The sequence below is a fragment of the Chiloscyllium punctatum genome, chromosome 33 (genome assembly GCF_047496795.1).
Source record: "Chiloscyllium punctatum isolate Juve2018m chromosome 33, sChiPun1.3, whole genome shotgun sequence".
Taxonomy (NCBI): domain Eukaryota; kingdom Metazoa; phylum Chordata; class Chondrichthyes; order Orectolobiformes; family Hemiscylliidae; genus Chiloscyllium; species Chiloscyllium punctatum.
The window spans coordinates 66,219,386-66,238,985 of NC_092771.1; the positions used below are offsets into that span (position 1 = coordinate 66,219,386).

At 50.7% G+C, this 19,600-nt stretch overlaps 1 long non-coding RNA gene across 1 annotated transcript in view; it reads left to right on the forward strand.

Moving 5' to 3' along the window:
- LOC140458566 (uncharacterized) overlaps nucleotides 1-19,600 on the forward strand; it is a 64,855-nt gene that overhangs the window by 5,255 nt on the left and 40,000 nt on the right. Inside the window, exon 2 of the long non-coding RNA XR_011953555.1 lies at nucleotides 1,932-2,038. This is a non-coding gene — a long non-coding RNA (uncharacterized lncRNA). The remainder of the gene's footprint in view (nucleotides 1-1,931; nucleotides 2,039-19,600) is intronic.

A 19,600-nucleotide genomic window follows, 5' to 3' on the forward strand; every position in this document is an offset into this window, starting at 1 on the left:
ATAATGAATGGAATGCATAAAATAGAAGTAGAGAGGATGTTTCCACTGGCAGATGAAGCCAGGACAAGAGGGCATCAGCATAAGATTAGAGGCAGCAAATTTAGGAGTGAATTGAGAAGGAATGTCTTGACCTCGATGGAGTGCATTGCCCAGGGAAGTAGTTGATGCTAGTTCAATGAACGTTTTTAAAGCTTAGTTTTTTTTTTAAAGGAAATAACTAATTAAGGAATATGGTGAGAACGTGGGTAAATGGTTCTGCATCCACAAAATGATCAGCCATAATCTTATCAAATGGTAGAGCAGGCTCGAAGCGCAGGACGGCCTTCTCCTTTTCCAAGATCTTTTGTTCTTATGTTATGCATTCCTCCCTCACTCGTGACTTGTAGATGCTGGTGTTGGATTCGGATGGACAAAATTAAAATTCACAGAACACCAGGTTATAGTCCAACAGGTTTATTTGGAAGCACTACTTTGCTGGTCCTTCATCAGGTGGTTGTGTGATTTTTAACTTTGTCCCTCACTCTTGTAACTGAGAAACAGCAACAAAAGCCACGAAGCAGTGCGCAAGCTCCAGCCAACAGTTGGTATTGTGGACAATGAAGAAGGTTATCTCAGAATTCAATGGGATATTGATCAGATGGGCCAATGGGCTGAGGACCGGCAGATAGGATTTAATTTACATAGATTAGGTTTGAATATCAGGTTGGCATCGACAGGTTGGATTGAAGAAGTGATTGATGTCAGCGGCGGACCAATACATAGGCAGGGGCGGACCTGGAGGACTTGGCGGCAGTTGGTCCTCCGGCCAATCAGTGAATGGGGGCGGGACTAGACTAGACCACGTGATCATCCTCGCGGTGGGCGCAAATGTTGGGGATGTCGGTAAGGAAAGAAATAAACAGCAGGAAGCGGGAGGGAAATGGTGTTGGTGTGGTCTGAGAGGTTTTACAATCATTTGGTACACATCGGAAGATACAACTTTGAACCTTACAGTCCAGTTTTTGCAGCAAACGGGAATATGCCTCGTTGAGTAATCGGCCCGAGTGAGCGCCGCCATCTTTATTCGGGGCAACGATTCACTGGACACGTGCGCGGCCGCCAGCTTTGTAGGGGGCAAAGTTCAGAGGGATGTATGTACAGCCTTCCCTGGTAAAAAGAGTCATAGTGCAGGATTTACACAGAGCACATTCAAACCCAGAGAAATGGACTTTTTTCTGGATTTGTTTCATCATTCTTTTAAATGATTTGGATGTGAATAGAGGCCGTATAATTAATAAGCTTGCAGGTGACACCAAAATTGGAGGTATTGTGGGCAATGAAGAAGGTTATCTCAGAGTACAGTGGGATATTGATCAGATGGGCCAATGGGCTGAGGAGTGGCAAAAAGGATTTAATTTAGGTAGATTAGGTTAGGATATCTGTTTGGCATAGGTTGGACCGAAGAAGTCTGTTTCTGTGCTCGACATCTTTGACTGTGGGATCATAAAAGTGAACTCTGCTCTGATTCACCGCTGGGTTCTCTGTCCACTTGTTCCTTATCTAGCTTCCTCAGTCTCTCATGGGTGTAGTTTTGCTCTGTATAGTATTTTACTATTACTTTCACAGCTGTTTTGTAAATGAATTGAAAAATGTAGAGCTGGAAAAACACAGCAGGCCAGGAAGCATCCGAGGAGCAGGAGTAGCAACGTTTTGGGCATAAGCCCTTCTTCAGGAATGTAAATGAATTGTCCACTGCTGCCGGTTCCTGACCGTATGCTGTTCCATTATCAGGTTATTTTTTCCACAATATCTTAGACAGTCAAGAATTCTTTTTTCCAATAAGCGAGTGCATTTTCCTTCAGTTTCTGACAGTCAAGTTCTGCACCGTTTTCATTCCCTGTAATTCATATTGCACTCCATGAAACATCAACTGTGTATTTCTCCTTCCACAGAAACCAGTGATCAATGCCAAAGCCTTGTTGCCTGTGGAGAGGGTGATATTTGACTTCCTTGTCCTGCTGCAATTTGTATGGTGAAGGTGCGCCTCCAACATGGTTGGGTAAGAGACATTACAGATTATTCACTCAGTGATATTGAAGAGTAGAAGATATCTGTACAAATCATCATAGTTTTAATTTCACAAAAATATTATTGAGAAGTTTTGACATAAAGCTACAGATGGAGAATATTGTGTCCAGTGACCACAACCATTGCCAAATAAGCAGTTTTTCAAGAATGCCTTAAACAAAGAAAGTAGATCTTAGTCCATTAATTGTGGATTGTTATTCTTGATGTGTATTCGCAACACACATGTCACATGAGTAATTAATGTTAAAACAGCCCCACAAATTCTGCAACTAAAATCCCCCATTCCTTGAACCATCCTGGTAAATATCCTGTGCCCTCTCTCAGGGACCCTGTCATCCTTCCCAATGTGTGGGCGATCTGTGGTTCGCACAGACCCAGCTGCTCTGAACCCTGTGGGGGATAGCATAGAGTAACAGTTGCACTAAACCTCACTGTCTGGAAATGAGTGAGAGACAGAAATCCCGATGGCATTTCAGATATATTTAGGAACACACTTGCAATGCCAAGGCTGACAGGTCTATGGGCTCAGTGCTGGAAAATGGGATTAAAATAGTTAGATGGGAGATTTCTTTACAGCATAAACCCGATGGACCACAACATCTTTTTCTGTCACCACAGATGCATAATATAGGAATATGACAAGCCACAATAGAAACCAGGTCAGAGAAGGTGATATTAGAATAGATGATACGTGATTGATTAATGTTTTTTGGAGGAAAATGTGACAGAGGTTAAATGGGACACTGTGGAGCTCTGGGTGCAGGAATCTGAAATAAAAATGGGTTATCTTGAAGGTTGGAATGAAAGAAAGGCACATCACAGAGATTTGTGAGGGTGGACAAGATTAAAGATAGAGAGGGTGTTGAGATTGGAGGATGTTGCATAGATTGAGATGTTTTTGATACCAGAGATAGTGATAGTTCTGAGGCTAGAGAGGAATTATAGAGATAAGGATGAGTTGTTCCCTTTCCCAACCCGACCTCTTTACTGATAATGATTGTTTCTCTGTCCTCATCTGCCATTGCCTCCATAGGCCTGCGACAATGAGAGTACACAGACAGTATGTTCCCGTTAAGGCCAAGGCTGGGAGGCATCGAGAATGCTGCATGACCTGAGAAATTGAGGCTCTGGTCAAGAAATTTAAGAAAGGATATGGCAGGTACAGACCACTGGGTTGGAGTGAGTCCCTAGAGGACTATAAGGGCAGTAGGAGTATACTCATGGGAAACCAGGAGGCAGAAAAGGGGACATGAGATAGCTTTGGGAAATAGGTTTAAGGAGAATCCAAAGAGATTCTACAAATACACTAAAGACAAAAGAATAACTAGGCAGAGAATAGCGACCCTCAAAGATCAACAAGACTGTCTATGGAACAGCAGGAGGTGGGAGAGATTCTGTAAGTATTTCATGTCAGAAAGGGGATATGAAAGATAGAGATGTTGGAGAAATAAATAGTGATAACTTGGCAAGTGTACATATTATAGAGGAGGTGGTACTGGATGTCTTAAAATGCATAAAGGTGGATAAATCCCTGGAATCTGATCAGGTGTATCCCAGAACCTTGTAGGAAATTAGGGAAGCTTTTGCTGGGCCTCTCGCTGCGATATTTGTATCATCGATCACCACAGGTGAGGTGCTGGAAGATGGGTGCCATTATTTGAGAAAGGTGGTAAGGAAAAGCCAGGGAACTATAGATCGGTGAGCCTGAAGTCAGTGGCAGAGAAGTTGTTGGAAGGATTCTCAGGGACAGGATTTACATGTCATTGGAAAAGCAAAAAATGATTAGGGAGAGTCAGCATGGCTTTGTGCATTAAAATCATTAACTTGGACTTGAGAAAGACACAAGGTTTCACATAACACACTGGTTAGCAGGTTCAATACCATAGAATTCTGGCAAACTAGCTGTTTGGATACGGAATTGGCTGGAAGGTAAAAGAGTCATAGATGGACAGCACAGAAACAGAGACCCGTCGGTCCAACCAGTACGTGCTGATCAGATATCCCAATGCAATCTAGTCCCCCCTGTCAGCACCCGGCCCATATCCTTCCTATTCATATACACATGAAGATGCCTTTTAAATGTTGCAATCGTAATGGCCTCCACCACTTCCTCTGACAGCTTATTCCATACACGTACCACCCTCTGTGTGAAAACGTTGCCTCTCAAGTCTCTTTAAAGTCTTTCCCCTCATAACATAAACCTATGCCCTCTAGTGCTGGGATCCCCCACGCCGGGGAAAAGACTTTGTCTATTTATCCTATCCATGCACCTCATGTTTTTATATACATAGATAAGATCACTTCTCAGCCTCCGACGCTGCAGGGAAAACAGCCCCAATCTATTCAACCTCTATTCAACCCCCAGCCTAGCTCAACTCCTCCAACCCTGGAAACGTTCTTGTAAATCTTTCCTGAACCCTTTCAAGTTTCACAACATCCTTCCAATAGGAAGGAGACCAGATTTGTACACAACGTTCCAAAAGTGGCCTAACCAATGTCCTGTACAGCCACAACATGACCTCACAACTCCTGTACTCAATACTTTGTCCATTAAAGGAAAGCATACCAAATGCCGCCTTCACTATCCTATCTGCCTGCACTCCAAGGTCTCTTTGTTCAGGAACACTCACCAGGACCTTACCATTCAGTGTATAGGTCCTGCTAAGATTTGAGTTTCCAAAATACCACTCCTCAGCCATTCACCAATCTGATCAAGATCCCATTGTACTCTGAGGTAATCTTTTTCACTGTCCACTCCCCCTCCAGTTTTGGTGTCATCTCACTAACTATACCTCCGATGTTCACATCCAAGTCATTGATATAAATGACGAAAGGTAGTGTATCCAGCAGTGGTCCTTGCACCATTCCACTCGTCACAGGCCTCCAGTCTGAAGAGCCAGTTCTGTATCCAAATGGCTAGTTCTCCCTGTATGCCATGAGCTCTAACCTTGCTGAGCAGTCAGTGTCATAGTGCAGGATGCTTTTTGGACTGGAAGCCTGTGATGAGCAATATGCTGTCAGGCTGGGTACTGGGTCCACTGCTTTTTGCCATTTATATAAATGATTTCTATGTGAATATAGGAGCTATGGTTAGTAGGTTTACAATAGACACCAAAATTGGAGGTGCAGTGGACAGCAAAGTTACCCGAGAGTACAATGAGACTCCGATCAAATGGGCTGAGGAGTGGCAGATGCATTTTAATTTAGATATATGTGAGGTTCTGCATTTTGGAAAAGCAAATCAGGGCAGGACTTCTACACTTAATGGGAAGGTCCTGGGGAGTGTTGCTGAACAAAGAGATCTTGGAGTGCAGGTTCATAGTTCCTTGAAAGTGGAATCATAGATAGGCAGGGTAGTGAAGAAAGTGTTTGGTGTACTTGCCTTTATTGGTCAGTGCATTGAGTACAGGAGTTGTGGCGTCATTTTGCGGTTGTACAGGACATTGATTCAGCCACTTCTGGAATTCTGCTTTCAGTCCTGGTCTCCCTGTTATCGGAATGATATTGTGAAACTTGAAAGGATTCAGAAAAGATGCAAAGATGTTGCCAGGGTTGAGGGATTGAGCTATAGGGAGAGGCTGAATAGACTGAGGCTGTTTTCACTGGAGAATCGGATGCTGAGAAGTGACCATAGAGGTTGATTAAAATCGTGAGGGACATGGATAGGGTCAACAGCCAGGGTCTTATTCCTGTTTAGGTGAGTCCAAATCTAGAAAGCACAGGCGTGAGGGAAAGATTGAAAAGGGATATTCGGGGCAAAGTTTCAAGCTGAACGTGGTACGTGTATGGAATGAGCTGCCAGAGAAAGTGTGGAGGCTGGTACAGTTACAACATATAAAAGGCATCTCATTGGATATGTGATTGGGAAAGGTTTAGAAGGCTATGGGCCAAGGGCTGGCATATGGGCCGAGATTAATTTAGGATATCTGGTCGGCATGGACAAGTTGGACTGAAGGGTCTGTTTCTGTGCGGTACATCTCTATGGCACTAATAAATTAAAATTAAGATAGGTTTCTCTTTTATGGAGAGTTAGCAGAAGGTCAGATAATTCTCCTTGGAGCTGAGAAGGTTAAGCAGTGATTTCGACCAGGAGTTGATTTGTTTCCAGGGTATTTCATTTACAGAGAGACAGAGTGAGAAATTTTTAACATCACAATTTTTAGTAACTATTTTCAGGTAACTGGCAAATAATACAGGTTAAAAATGTGAAGATTATTTTACTCACTAAGTTCTGAGCATCTGGAACAGTTTGACCGACAGCTGGATGCAGATTCAGTAGTTATTGTCAAAACAAATTTGAAATTTAACTTTTTTAAGGAAGGATTTGGAGGGCTATGTCCAAATGGGAGGTGAGTTGGGACTGACTGGCACCATCTCCAGAGGGAGAGAGTACAGCTCCAATGGGCTGAATAGCCTCCAGTCCCTGTGTTCTGTGATACTGACCCATTCACTGTGAATGATGAAGCTCATCACAGGGCAGAGCCGTAGAGATGTACAGCGTGAAAATAACCCTTTGGTTAAACAGGTCCATGCTGACCAGATATCCCAACCTAATCTAGACCCATTTGCCAACACTTGGCATACATCACTCTACACCCTTCCTATTCATATACCCATCCAGATGCCAAATGGTTTAATTGTACCAACATCCTCCACTTCCCGACAGAAGATTCCATACACGTACCAACCTCAGTGGGGAATAAAATTGCCCCTCCGATCCATTTTAAATTCTTCCCCTCTCATCTTAAACCTATGCCCTCTCATTCTATACTCCCCGACCCCAGGGAAATGACCTTGTCTATTTATCCTACCCAGGCCCCTCATGGTTTTATAAACCTCTATGAGGTCACCCCTCAGCCTCTGATGCACCTGGGAGGATCCCACCACTCAGGTCACAATGGGGCCTGGCTGATTGACACAGCTACAGACCAATAGGAGAGTTGGCATGATCCTCCAGCCAATGGGAGTGAATGAGGGGTGGGTCCAGCAGGCCAACACATGACCATCAGCTTTGCAGGCGCAGTGTCACTGTGAGGGGGGGACTGAATGTGAAGGAGTGGGAGAGACAGCAGATACTGGGAGAGAGATGGAGTTAGTGTGGACTGGGAAGGTTGATAAACACTGTTTCAGTCTGCTGGACCTGAATTAGATACTCCGGGTAAATTAGAACCAAAAGAACTTCGGATGCTGTAAATCTCACACAACAACCAGAAGATACTGGAAATGCTCAGCAGATCAGGCAGCATCTGTGAAAAGAAATCAGTTCGCATTTTCGATCCAGTGACGCTTCCTCAGGAACTGATGTTACTGAGAAAAAAAGTCTGTTTTTATGCAGAAGGTAGGTATGTCCACATTTACAAACACAGATTCAAATTTATCATTTATACAGGTCTGTGCATTTCTCAATCTTATGCATATATTTAGCTGAGGCATCAGCAGAGCCCAAAAAACGTCCGCATGGGCCCCCGTTCTTCTTTAGGCAGGCCGATCTTACACGGTGGTCTTTCCCCACCGCGCCTTGGCGGCAGCTGCCCCAAGCTTCAGTGCATCCCTCAACAAGTAGTCTTGGACCTTGGAATGTGCCAGTCTGCAACACTCAGTTGGGGTCAACTCCTTCAGCTGGAAGATCAACAGGTTTCGCACCGCCCAGAGAGCATCTTTCACCGAGTTGATGATCCTCCAGGCGCAGTTAATGTTCGTCTCGGTGTGAGTCCTGGGGAACAGACTGTAGAGCACGGAGTCCCGCGTCACGGCGCTGCTCGGGACGAACCTCGACAAACACCACTGCATTCCTCTCCAGACTTCCTCTGCATAGGCACATTCCAGAAGGAGGTGTGTGACAGTCTCGTCCCCACCGCAGCAACTTCGAGGGCAGCGTGCGGTGCGGCAGAGAGTCCGGGCGTGCATGAAGGATCTCACAGGCAGAGCCCTTCTCACCACCAGCCAAGCCATGTCTTGGTGCTTGTTGGAAAGTTCTGGCGATGAGGCATTCTGCCAAATGGCTTTGACAGTCTGCTCAGGGAACCGCTCGACAGGATCCGCCCTCTCCTTTTCCCGAAGGGTCTCAAGGACACTACGTGCTGACCACTTCCTGATGGACTTGTGGTCAAAGGTGTTTTTCCTCATAAATTTCTCCACGAAGGACAGGTGATACGGAACGGTCCAACTACTCGGAGCGTTCCGCGGCAGCGAGGCCAGGCCCATCCTTCACAAAACCGGGGACAGGTAGAACCTCAGTACGTAGTGACACTTGGTGTTTGCGTACCAGGGATCCACGCACAGCTTGATGCAGCCACACACAAAGGTGGCCATCAGGGTGAGGGTGGCATTGGGCGTGTTTTTTTCCCCCATTGCACCGGTCTTTGTACATTGAATCTCTTCGGACCCGGTCCATCTTTGATCTCCAAATGAATTGGAAGATGGCCCGGGTGACTGCGGCGGCACAGGTCCTGGGGATAGGCCAGACCTGTGCCACATATAGTAATACTGAGAGGACCTCACACCTGATGACCAGGTTTTTTCCCGCGATGGAGAGTGACCGTTGCCCCCATCTGCCTAGTTTCTGTCTCATTTTTCTGATCCACTCCGCCCAGGTCTTGGCGCACGCCCCAGCCCCCCCGAACCAAATACCCGGCACCTTCAGGTGGTCAGTCCTGACGGTGAAGGGGATAGAGGATTGGTCGGCCCAGTTCCCGAAGAGCATGGCCTCGCTCTTGCCTCGGTTTACCTTGGCCCCCGAGGCCCGTTCGAACTGGTCACAGATGCACATGAGTCTGTGCACGGACAGTGGATCCGAGCAGAAAACAGCGACGTCATCCATGTACAGGGAGGCTTTAACCTGTAGGTCCCCGCTGCCAGGAATAGTTACCCCTCTCAGGCTCGTATCCTTCCTGATGGATTCGGTAAATGGCTCTATGCAACACACAAACAAGGCGGGTGAGAGGGGGCATCCCTGCCTGACTCCAGATCTTACAGGGAAGCTATCTGATTCCCACCCATTGATTGAGACTGCACTGACAATGTTGGTGTAGAGTAGTCTGATCCAATTTCCTAATCAAATCACGAGACTGACTGAAACACACCCATATTCATCAATACAGAACCATCCTGACACAAAGGACAGGCATCCACCAGACAGGAACGAACAGACTAATACACACCAGCACCCCAAGGGAACAAAGTGGGGTGCTAGCCTCCAGCCCTCACAGAGAGAGACAAGCAGATAGTACCCGGACCCGTTTACATAATCCAATTTGCACCCTATTATGTGTACACTGCAACTCTCCTGGGACGGCAGGAAACCCACCATTTGCACCTACTCCAGCGATGATGGGGACCTATCATCCCATTCATACTCAAAATCCTCACATCCTAACAAAGAAAGGTATATAATGTGTAGCAGCACGCGGGAACAGCAGAACAGCCGAGATTCGGACCTCGTTTGGTCTGCGCCGGTGTTACTGTATCAATAAACGTTACCGATTGTTGAACCGCACTCAGGGCTCGGACTGATACCATTTCATCCGCGCTAACAATTGGGGGTTTCGTCCTGGTTAACGACGGCTGCTGGATCCCTGCGACGGCGCTGGGTGAGTATCTTTACTCTTTTACTTCTCGCGTAAAAGTCTCCCAGTGCCCCGCAAGGGACTTCACTGCCGGCCGTTATCTGAACCTGTGAACAGAGTGAGTCCGGCAGTCGTGTAACGGTAGAGTACTCTTTAAAAGTGTGTGTGAGTGAGTGATCCTTCGTGGGTGGGCGATTGGGGTCACTGAACACCAGTAAATGTGTGCGTGATTATTATTATTGTCGTTTATTGTTAATGTGCTACTGTGACTGATGGACTATCCTTGGACCGACGTCTTTAGGTCTGAGACCCCGACAGATTGACCCCCCTCCCCGCTGTTTAAAAACCGACTAAACAAGCCTTCCTGGTTGACCTCTGCAGTGGGAGATAGGGGACCCCATTGTACGTTGAGCCCGGTTTTAGCATCTTCCTTGCTTATGCGGTAGAGGCTGGGAGGTCTACGCGCTACAAGAAGGGAAGTCCTCCAAACCAGCCCGAGACGCGGAGCCACTGGGCCAAGCGATGGTTACGCACTCTGCCGATTGACTTCGCGGTCCCGAGGTGTTGGCCTCTTCAGGATCAGGCGCGGTTAGGTCTGAGTTCACAGCACCCCCCCCCCTTGCACTCGGGCCCCTGATTCACGCCCAGTGTTCGCGGGATACACACGGCCGCTGAATGTCAGGCGGTGAGAGAGAGACTCACGGTAACCCGGGGTCACACACTTAGGAATCGACACGCACCCCGTCTGTAACTATCCCCACCCCTGCCCAGGTTGACCTGCGGGGTTAGGGTTCAACTAACAGGGAGTGGGCTCCCCGACTGGGAGATTAATAAGTTTAGTGCTAGCGACATCCCGTAGCACACCTGCTAGCTTTACTGTAGTTTAGCTTCTGTCAAGTTACACCCGCTGCGCCCCTACCAGGGGTGGAAGCATGGCTTAAGACCTAGATTGAGGACCGGATGGTTCCCTTACCCGTTTTATAGCCAACAAGAATAAAAAAGTTATTAAGGCTATGCTTCGCTCAGGCTGGCGACCCGCTAACCCGCTTGATGTACAGCGCGAGTGGTGGGCCCGCCAGAGGAAAGATAGGTACGAGAAAGCTTGCGTCCTGGTGCTACAGGCACACGTTAAAGCTGAACCTTGCCAGCAAGCCTATGTCCAAGACAAGAAAAAGCAGCCCGCAGAGCACCTAGAAGCCCAGGCGCTTGCTGCCCACATGGTTTTACCGACCTTATCCGATGCGCCCAGTGCCCCGCAGTCCCCCACGTGGGACTGGGAGGGGCTCACGGACATTCCGGACACCCGGGAATCGCGCACGGGCTATGCCCTTGCAGCCCCTGTGAAAGTTGAATATACCTCCGGGGGAGGGGAGAGGGGACGGGCCACAACCCTTGCTCATAACCCCCACCTTACGATGACCTACGTCTCCCTGACCCCGGGCGACACCATGAAACTTCTGGACAGGCTCCCCGCCCTTAAGCCTCGGCACAATAACGCTGAATTTTGGCAGAGGCTTAGGGAGATGCAGATCTGCCACAACCTCCACAATAGGGACGTGGCCGGCCTGGTCCGGACCAAACTCCCAGAGAACCTTTGGTCCAGGCTCCAGCCAGCGCACCAGAATGGGTCCTGGTGCACTGACCTCCGCGACAGCCGTCGCAAACAGGAGGTTGCCATCGTCGACTTCAAGGCTGATGTCAGCGAGGCACTTGGCCATACACCGGTCGACTGGATCTCCATTGTGGGTATCACTTAGAAACCTGGGGAGGGTGCCCAGGCATATGGGGTCCGCAAGTTTGAGGCATTCCGAGCACACAGTGGGGTTCCCGACGCTGATCGGCAGAACCCCACGTTCGTCCTATTATACAAAGATGGCCTGAGCCCCGGGCACCAGGCATTCCTACAGACGGGCCTGGTGCCCTATATCACCTTTGCGGAGCTTGAGAACTGGGCCATGTCCCTTGCCAACCGAGCGGCGCCTGCCGTTGCGGCAGTTTCGACGGACGTTTGCTTGTGCTGCAAACAGACGGGGCACCGCAAAGCCCAATGCCCGCTCTCTTACCGACGCCCCTGGGGTCCGGGTCCAAAGGGGGGCCAGCCACCTACACAGCCGCACTCCTCGCGCCCCCACGACCAGGATCGCCCCAGACAAGGGGTCAACAACGACCCCAGCCCCCACAAAGCCCAAGCTGGAAACCCACTGCCCCCGACTGGGATCAACTCAGTCGGGACCAGCTGCTCGCCCGACGCAAAGACTGAGTAGAGTCGGCCCCCGTCCCGGGAGCCGACCCCCGTCCCGGGAGCCGACCCCCGTATCTGGGCTTCCGCATCACTAGGGGGCCGCCGATGCAAGATTTTGATCGATACGGGGGTGTCGGTCTCCCTCACCGACCTCGACCTTCCCTCAACCCACCACTCCATTTCCACTAAAGGGGTTGGGGGGAAGCTCGGTTATTGCACGCCGAAGTGAGGCTGTCCTCCTAGAGGTAGACAACATTTGACTTCCCGTGCATTTCTGGGTTTGCCCAAACTCGGAAGGGACGATTATGGGTATCGACCTCCTGGGCGAACTGGGGGTGGTGGTGGACGCGTCCCACTGCTGCCTCCTGTGGACATCCTGCAAATTTCACAAGAGCGTCCACGAGGGTAGATGGGTGCACACTAAATCCGTTACTGCGCTTGCACCCAGTGTGCCCATCGCCCGGGACTGGGCCAAGGACGGTGCCTTCGGGGCCGTCTGCCAACTAGTCCTGGAGATGTGACCCACGAGCAAGCAGGACTGCGGCCTTGTCCGCTCCCCTCCTGAGCGGATACCCGGTCCCATACACGCCCCGCACCGACAATACCCGGCCAAACGTTAGGCGCTGCTCGCCACTGAGGCAGTCGTTGCCGAGCTCACCCGGCACGGCGCGTCCACGGACATGTACCACCACCTGGGAGCCCTGGCCGCCGTCCTGCGAACCCTTGGCCGGGCAGGATTCAAAATAAGCCCCACGAAGGCCCAGGTTGGACTGGCTAAAGTCCGGTACCTGGGACATGACATCAGCCAGGGAAGTAAGACCCTACCCCCCGACCACAAGTCGGCCATCGTTGACATGCCGCGGCTGGACACAGTCAGGGGAATCCGCCGTGTCTTGGGGCTTTTTAACTACTGCCGCTCTTTCATTGCACATTTCGCCACTATCGCCGAACTCATTCAGCGCCTAGTGAGGGGGGAGGGAGGGGAGGTGGGGGAGGTGGGGGAGGGAGGGGGGGAGGTGGGGGAGGGAGGGGGGGAGGTGGGGGAGGTGGGGGAGGGAGGGGGGGAGGTGGGGGAGGTGGGGGAGGGAGGGAGGGAGGTGAGGGAGGGAGGGAGGGGGGGAAGGGGGGGCGGGCCAGGAGCGGAGAGGGTGGTATGGCGAACCGAACAGGATGACGCTTATTCTAAGTTAAAGTCCCATCTCCTCAGCGCCCCGGCCCTGCGTCTCCCCGACCTATCAAAGCCCATCCACATCTTTTACGGCCTCGAAGGGGGGTTTTACAGCGCTGTTGTCACCCAAACCTCAGGTGACCACATGAGACCAGTGGGTTACTACTCCACAAAGGAGTCCCCGGTCGTGAAGGGCATGCACTGCTGCGTGGCAGCGCTGGATTGCGCCACATGGGCGGACCGGGTGTGTGAGCCAGTCACCATGTCCGGCCAGATAATTTTACACACGAGACACACGAGAGTCGAATTCCTGAATACGGGCCGCCTCCGGACGGTCCCAGATGCCCGCAGGGCAACTTGGGAGGCAGCTCTCCTCCCCCGGGACCAGTCCATTCAGATCGTTCGGGACACAGGGCCAAACCCCGCCGACGGGATTATCGCGGTAGGGGAGCCCCACCATTGCCAGGCCGCCATCAACTCGGCGGAGGGGGACTGCGTGGCCGGTCCCTGATCCCGACCAGACCTTGTATCTGGACGGCTCACGTAGGCTTGTCGAGGGGTCCTATCAAACGGGATGGGCGGTGTTCGACCATACCGGGGCCACCCGAGCACAGGGTACGATGGGGGAATGGGGGATGGGGGATGGGGGATGGGGGTGGGGGGTGCGACACCTCTGCCCAGGTCGCGGAGCTGGTCACACTCACTGCCGCACTCCGACTGGGAACAGGCAGGCGGGTAAACATCTTTACCGATAGCCAGTACGCTTTCGGGGTAGTCCATGATGACATGGCAGCGTGGAGCCGCCGGGGATTTATTACGGCCGGCAGTGGCCAGATTAAACACGAAAATATGGTCCGCGACCTGGTGGCGGCCGCATGCCTCCCCCTGCTCGCCGCAGTGCTGAAAATCAAAGCACACCACGGGGCCACCACCGCTGAACAGCTCGAGAATCATTGGGCCGACCTGGCCACCAAGGCCGCTGCGGGCGCGGCGCTACCACCCGTGCATGCAGCACTGGCTACTGAGGTCTTGGACGTGAACGTCTTGGACGTCCAGAATTGAGCACTATCTGAGATTTTGAGGGAGCGCTTTCTGAGGTACTGAGGGAGCGCTGCCTGAGGTACTGAGGGAGCACTGTCTGAAGTACAGAGTGTGCACTATCTGAGGTATTGAGGGAGCGCCTTCTGAGGTACTGAGGGAGCACTGTCTGAGCACTGAGGAAGCACTGCCTGAAGTACAGAGTGTGCACTATCTGAGGTATTGAGGGAGCACTTTCTGAGGTATTGAGGGAGCAATATCTGAGGTACTGAGGAAGCACTGCCTGAAGTACAGAGTGTGCACTATTTGAGGTATTGAGGGAGCACTTTCTGAGGTATTGAGGGAGCTCCTTCTGAGGTACTGACGGAGCACTGTCTGAGCACTGAGGAAGCACTGCCTTAAGTACGGAGTGTGCACTATCTGAGGTATTGAGGGAGCGCTTTCTGAGGTATTGAGGGAGCTCCTTCTGAGATATTAAGGAAGCAATATCTGAGGTACTGAGGGAGCACTGTCTGAGCACTGAGGAAGCACTGCCTGAAGTACAGAGTGTGCACTATCGGAGGTATTCAGGAAGCGCTTACTGAGGTATTGAGGGAGCTCCTTCTGAGATATTGAGGGAGCTCCTTCTGAGGTACTCAGCGAGCACTGTCTGAGCACTGAGGAAGCACTGCCTGAAGTACTGAGTGTGCACTATCTGAGGTATTGAGGGGGCGCTTTCTGAGGTATTGAGGAGCTCCTTCTGAGATATTGAGGAAGCAATATCTGAGGTACTGAGGGAGCACTGTCTGAGCACTGAGGAAGCACTGCCTGAAGTACAGATTGTGCACTATCTGAGGTATTGAGGGAGCTCCTTCTGAGATATTGAGGGAGCTCCTTCTGAGGTACTGAGGGAGCACTGTCTGAGCACTGAGGAAGCACTGCCTGAAGTACAGATTGTGCACTATCTGAGGTATTGAGGGAGCGCTTTCTAAGGTACTGAGGGAGCACTGTCTGAGCACTGAGGAAGCACTGCCTGAATACAGATGGTGCACGATCTGAGGTAGTGAGGGAGCGCTTTCTGAGGAATTGAGGGAGCTCCTTCTGAGGTACTGAGTGAGCACTGTCTGAGCACTGAGGAAGCACTGCCTGAAGTACAGTGTGTGCACTATCTGAGGTATTGAGGGAGCTCCTTCTGAGATATTGTGGAACCAATATCTGAGGTAGTGAGGGAGCACTGTCTGACCACTGAGGACGCACTGCCTGAAGTACAGAGTGTGCACTATCTGAGGTAGTGAGGGAGTGCTTTCTGAGGTATTGAGGGAGCTCCTTCTGAGGTACTGAGGGAGCACTGTCTGAGCACTGAGGAAGCACTGCCTGAAGTACAGAGTGTGCACTATCTCAGGTATTGAGGGAGCTCCTTCTGAGGTACTGAGGGAGCACTGTCTGAGCACTGAGGAAGCACTGCCTGAAGTACAGAGTGTGCACTATCTCAGGTGTTGAGGGAGCGCTTTCTGAGGTATTGAGGGAGCTCCTTCTGAGGAACTGAGGGAGCACTGTCTGAGCACTGAGGGAGCACTACCTGAAGTACAGATTGTGCACTATTTGAGGTATTGAGGGAGCGCTTTCTGAGGTACTGAGGGAGCACTGTCTGAGCACTGAGGATGCACTGCCTGAAGTACGGAGTGTGCACTATTTGAGGTATTGAGGGAGCACTTTCTGAGGCATTGAGGGAGCGCCTTCTGAGATAGTGAGGGAGCACTGTCTGAGGACTGAGGATGCACTGCCTGAAGTACAGAGTTTGCACTATCTGAGGTGTTCAGGGAGCGCTTTCTGAGGTATTGAGGGAGCTCCTTCTGAGATATTCAGGATGCTCCTTCTGATGTACTGAGTGAGCACTGTCTGAGCACTGAGGAAGCACTGCCTGAAGTACAGAGTGTGCACGATCTGAGGTAGTGAGGGAGTGCTTTCTGAGGAATTGAGGGAGTTCCTTCTGAGATATTGAGGAAGCAATATCTGTGGTAGTGAGGGAGCACTGTCTGAGCACTGGGGAAGCACTGCCTGAAGTACAGAGTGTGCACTATCTGAGGGAGAGAGGGAGCGCTTTCTGAGGTATTGAGGGAGCTCCTTCTAAGGTTCTGAGGCAGCACTGTCTGAGCAATGAGGATGCACTGCCTGAAGTCCAGAGTTTGCACAATCTGAGGTATTGAGGGATCGCTTTCTGAGGTATTGAGGGAGCTCCTTCTGAGGTACTGAGGGAGCACTGTCTGAGCATTGTGGAAGCACTGCCTGAAGTACAGTGTGTGCACTATCTGAGGTATTGAGGGAGCGCCATCTGAGGTATTGAGGGAGCTCCTTCTGAGATATTGTGGAAGCAATATCTGAGGTAGTGAGGGAGCACTGTCTGAGCACTGAGGAGGCACTGCCTGAAGTACAGAGTGTGCACTATCTGAGGTAGTGAGGGTGCGCTTTCTGAGGTATGGAGGGAGTTCCTTCTGACGTACTGAGGGAGCACTGTCTGAGCACTGAGGAAGCACTGTCTGAAGTAAAGACTGTGCACTATCTGAGGTATTGAGGGAGCGTGTTCTGAGGTATTGAGGGAGCTCCTTCTGAGATATTGAGGAACCAGTATCTGAGGTACTGAGGGAGCACTGTCTGAGCACTGAGGAAGCACTGCCTGAAGTACAGTGTGTGCACTATCTGAGATATTGAGGGAGCGCTTTCTGAGGTATTGAGTAAGCGCCTTCTGAGGTACTGAGGGAGCACTGTCTGACCACTGAGGAAGCACTGCCTGAAGTCCAGAGTGTGCACTATCTGAGGTATTGAGGGAGCGTGTTCTGAGGTCTTGAGGGAACGCTTTCTGAGGTAATGACGGAGCTCCTTCTGAGATAATGAGGAAGCAATATCTGAGGTACTGAGGGAGCACTGTCTGAGCACTGGGGAAGCACTGCCTTAAGTGCAGAGTGTGCACTATCTGAGGTATTGAGGGAGCGCTTTCTGAGGTATTGAGGGAGCAATATCTGAGGTACTGAGGAAGCACTGACTGAAATACAGAGTGTGCACTATCTGAGGTATTGAGGGGGCGCTTTCTGAGGTATTGAGGGAGCTCCTTCTGAGATATTGAGGAAGCAAAATCTGAGGTACTGAGGGAGCACTGTCTGAGCATTGAGGAAGCACTGCCTGAAGTACAGAGTGTGCACTATTTGAGGTATTGAGGGAGCGCTTTCTGAGGTATTGAGGGAGCGCCTTCTGAGGTACTGACGGAGCACTGTCTGAGCACTGAGGAAGCACTGCCTTAAGTACGGAGTGTGCACTATCTGAGGTATTGAGGGAGCGCTTTCTGAGGTATTGAGGGAGCTCCTTCTGAGATATTAAGGAAGCAATATCTGAGGTACTGAGGGAGCACTGTCTGAGCACTGAGGAAGCACTGCCTGAAGTACAGAGTGTGCACTATCGGAGGTATTCAGGAAGCGCTTACTGAGGTATTGAGGGAGCTCCTTCTGAGATATTGAGGGAGCTCCTTCTGAGGTACTCAGCGAGCACTGTCTGAGCACTGAGGAAGCACTGCCTGAAGTACTGAGTGTGCACTATCTGAGGTATTGAGGGGGCGCTTTCTGAGGTATTGAGGAGCTCCTTCTGAGATATTGAGGAAGCAATATCTGAGGTACTGAGGGAGCACTGTCTGAGCACTGAGGAAGCACTGCCTGAAGTACAGATTGTGCACTATCTGAGGTATTGAGGGAGCTCCTTCTGAGATATTGAGGGAGCTCCTTCTGAGGTACTGAGGGAGCACTGTCTGAGCACTGAGGAAGCACTGCCTGAAGTACAGATTGTGCACTATCTGAGGTATTGAGGGAGCGCTTTCTAAGGTACTGAGGGAGCACTGTCTGAGCACTGAGGAAGCACTGCCTGAATACAGATGGTGCACGATCTGAGGTAGTGAGGGAGCGCTTTCTGAGGAATTGAGGGAGCTCCTTCTGAGGTACTGAGTGAGCACTGTCTGAGCACTGAGGAAGCACTGCCTGAAGTACAGTGTGTGCACTATCTGAGGTATTGAGGGAGCTCCTTCTGAGATATTGTGGAACCAATATCTGAGGTAGTGAGGGAGCACTGTCTGACCACTGAGGACGCACTGCCTGAAGTACAGAGTGTGCACTATCTGAGGTAGTGAGGGAGTGCTTTCTGAGGTATTGAGGGAGCTCCTTCTGAGGTACTGAGGGAGCACTGTCTGAGCACTGAGGAAGCACTGCCTGAAGTACAGAGTGTGCACTATCTCAGGTATTGAGGGAGCTCCTTCTGAGGTACTGAGGGAGCACTGTCTGAGCACTGAGGAAGCACTGCCTGAAGTACAGAGTGTGCACTATCTCAGGTGTTGAGGGAGCGCTTTCTGAGGTATTGAGGGAGCTCCTTCTGAGGAACTGAGGGAGCACTGTCTGAGCACTGAGGGAGCACTACCTGAAGTACAGATTGTGCACTATTTGAGGTATTGAGGGAGCGCTTTCTGAGGTACTGAGGGAGCACTGTCTGAGCACTGAGGATGCACTGCCTGAAGTACGGAGTGTGCACTATTTGAGGTATTGAGGGAGCACTTTCTGAGGCATTGAGGGAGCGCCTTCTGAGATAGTGAGGGAGCACTGTCTGAGGACTGAGGATGCACTGCCTGAAGTACAGAGTTTGCACTATCTGAGGTGTTCAGGGAGCGCTTTCTGAGGTATTGAGGGAGCTCCTTCTGAGATATTCAGGATGCTCCTTCTGATGTACTGAGTGAGCACTGTCTGAGCACTGAGGAAGCACTGCCTGAAGTACAGAGTGTGCACGATCTGAGGTAGTGAGGGAGTGCTTTCTGAGGAATTGAGGGAGTTCCTTCTGAGATATTGAGGAAGCAATATCTGTGGTAGTGAGGGAGCACTGTCTGAGCACTGGGGAAGCACTGCCTGAAGTACAGAGTGTGCACTATCTGAGGGAGAGAGGGAGCGCTTTCTGAGGTATTGAGGGAGCTCCTTCTAAGGTTCTGAGGCAGCACTGTCTGAGCAATGAGGATGCACTGCCTGAAGTCCAGAGTTTGCACAATCTGAGGTATTGAGGGATCGCTTTCTGAGGTATTGAGGGAGCTCCTTCTGAGGTACTGAGGGAGCACTGTCTGAGCATTGTGGAAGCACTGCCTGAAGTACAGTGTGTGCACTATCTGAGGTATTGAGGGAGCGCCATCTGAGGTATTGAGGGAGCTCCTTCTGAGATATTGTGGAAGCAATATCTGAGGTAGTGAGGGAGCACTGTCTGAGCACTGAGGAGGCACTGCCTGAAGTACAGAGTGTGCACTATCTGAGGTAGTGAGGGTGCGCTTTCTGAGGTATGGAGGGAGTTCCTTCTGACGTACTGAGGGAGCACTGTCTGAGCACTGAGGAAGCACTGTCTGAAGTAAAGACTGTGCACTATCTGAGGTATTGAGGGAGCGTGTTCTGAGGTATTGAGGGAGCTCCTTCTGAGATATTGAGGAACCAGTATCTGAGGTACTGAGGGAGCACTGTCTGAGCACTGAGGAAG